General features: G+C 39.2%; 1 pseudogene; it reads left to right on the top strand.

The window, feature by feature from the left end:
- The first annotated feature begins 741 nt into the window (after window positions 1–741).
- On the top strand, window positions 742–1071 carry LOC115841258 (E3 ubiquitin-protein ligase RBX1 pseudogene; annotated as a pseudogene).
- The last annotated feature ends 1752 nt before the right edge of the window (window positions 1072–2823 follow it).

The raw sequence follows: 2823 nt of genomic DNA, 5'->3' as shown, positions 1-2823 counted from the left end.
TTTGTAAATAAAGTCTTGTATCTAGATTAAATTTTAAAATCTCTATCTCAAGATCCATTAAATTAGTTGCACCTGCATAGTTCCTTTTTTTCCTTAATATTTTTACTTTATGTATATACAGTTCCTTTTGACATGTAAAATAACATATTCACAGGTTCCAGGAATTAGGATATGGACATCTGGGGGGCGGTGGTATTATTTTGCTTACCACAGCTAAAAGGTCATTGTATAAAAAAACAATGCTTTGCCACCTAATTTGTTAACAAAATAATCCACACTCCAGTATGCCTCAAACATGCACCATATGAAGTCCACTTTTTTCTTCCTTTCTTGTTTTCACCTGATGAATATGCACTGATAGTAAAAGGATAAAATAAAATAAAATGTTACAGTACAGTGATACGGATGGCAGTCAAAATGTGGTCAAGTTATAACTGCATCATTGCAATGTAGAATGCACTGAGTCAGCAGGGGGCAGCAGTGAGGGCACCACACATGGTCTCTGCTGTAGCTATTCAACCCTGCCACTTAATGTGAAAGCGGCCAGAAACAATATAGAAATGAATGTGAATGTGTTCCAATAAAACTTTACATTGCAAATTAAATTTTATATAATTATATATATATAATTTTGAATGTTGTGGAATATTCTTATTCTTATTTTTAAAGGTAATTTAAAAATGTAAAGCCATTTTTGCTCATGGTTGTACAAGAACAGGCAGTGAGGACCACAGGGGGTATGTTTCCAAAATGGCAGTAGTGATGGATATCCCAAGTGGCACCAACAACAGCATGGGAAAGCAGCACACTGAAGTGAAAAAATGAAATGCAGTAGCCCTCTGGGCCTGGGATATTGTGGCTCATAACTGTGCCATCTGCAGGAACCACATTATGGATCTTTCCATAGGATGCTGAGCTAACCAGGCATCTGCTACTTCTGAAGAGTGCACCATTGCATGGGGAGTCTGTGACCATGCTTTTCACTTCCACTGCTTCTCCTGCTGGCTCAGAACATGGCAGGTGTGTCTGTTGGACAACAGATAGTGGGAATTCCAAAAGTATGTGCACTAGAAAAAAAGAATTCTTCCATCAAGCTCAGCTGTTCTGTTATTCATTTAATGACTTGCCCTCTTGTTCCTTAATTATAAATTAGATAGACCCGTGTCCTTTATGCTTTGTCTTTCCAGTTTGCTATTCCTGCAGCCATATCGTATTGATATTCTGTGTCAAATGAAATCCAGGTGGATTCTAGAACAGATGCTGTCTGTTGTATAGATGTGAAAAAAGTGAACATAAATAAAGAATCCCCTCTTCCCAGGTTGGAAAGCCAGCTTTTGCAAGAGAGATGTTTGTTCATTAGAGACAGAGCAGAATTGTCCTGTGAGCACATCGCTTGGTCACGAGGAAGCCTGCTTACTGATGGCAATCTTGGGAAAGTTGCCTCTCTGCTCCAAGCTTTCCTCCTCTATCAAGTAGCTTCTAAGGATTAAACGGCATCAGGTGGATACAGAAAGAGTCTTTGTAAACTGTAAAGACACTGTACAAATGTGAACTTTCTGTATGACATGTTGCTTTCTCTTCTTAGTTTGGAAAAGTAAACTTAAAAAAACCTAATATGTAATCTTGGCTGGCTCAGAGCAATTTTTGAACTTAAATTGAAAATTGATATTTAAAATTGAGTTAATGGGAGAATTCAAGTTTCCTTCCCTACTACCACCCTTTGCAATTGGTTTAAAATGTCTTTTTTTTTTTTTTTTGGCAGCGCATACGCCATGTGGGATCTTAGTTCCCTGACTAGGGATTGAACCTGTGCCCCCTGCATTGGAAGTGCTAAGTCTTAACCACTGGACCACCAGCGAAGTCCCTGTTTAAAATATCTTGGTCTAATACTGATTCAATAGCCATATAGTCTCTAACTGAGAAACAGTATAGTTTACTGCAGTGGTTCTCAAAGTATGGTCTGAGGACTCCTGGGGGTACCTGAAACCCTTTCAGAAATTTCATGAAGTTCCTTTTCCAACTGCATGACCATGAGGCCAGCTTTTCTTTATATGCTTCAACCAAAGAAACATGTTGAATGAAGAAGCTGACATGGGAATCCAGCTGTCTTCTATTGTCAGATATAAAAGAGATTTGCAAAAATGCTGCTCTTCTAATGATTTTTTTTTGAAAAAGTTACTTTTAATAAAAATATGCAAAAAAAATAGGCAGTGAGCCATATTTGGCCATATTTGGCCTATGGGCTGTAGTTTTCTACCTACTTCTAGGGCCTTGGAGCCCTCCACTGCAGGAGGCTGTGTGGACTATGCCTAGAGTTAGACTACTTCACTTCTGCCCACCTTCCATTACTTAGAACTCAATTACCTGATCATACCTAACTGCATAGGAGGCTGGGAAATATAGTTTTTCTATGTGTCCAAGAAAAGGGAATATGTGTATTGCTGAACATTAGCATTTTCACCATTGCCTGCTCTTTCCGATAACCAAATTTTCATTCTCTCCCCTTTTCTCACATATAGATTACACTCATTTCCAGGATCTCAGATAATGCATGTCCTCTACAATCTATCAGATACAGTTTCTCATAGTCCTGTGACTATGCACTTAGTATCCATCCCTGATATCCACCATAAAGAATAGTTCCGGTTGGAAAGGGTAAAACAGGGAGACACAGCCGTTACTGGTCAGAGGTAATCCAGTTGGACAAACCCAGAGAGCAGGGGGAGATCTTTGACTCTTCTCTGAATCAGCTCTCTGGAAGAAACTCTTTTGCACATTGTGCTCTGTGGCCCCCTGACTCTACCCTTTGGGAGCTTCCTCCTT

This window comes from Globicephala melas, chromosome 10, assembly GCF_963455315.2.
Source record: "Globicephala melas chromosome 10, mGloMel1.2, whole genome shotgun sequence".
NCBI classification, from domain to species: Eukaryota; Metazoa; Chordata; class Mammalia; order Artiodactyla; family Delphinidae; genus Globicephala; species Globicephala melas.
The sequence above is the reverse complement of the archived record's forward strand: the minus strand, read 5'-3'. Positions and strand labels throughout refer to the sequence as shown.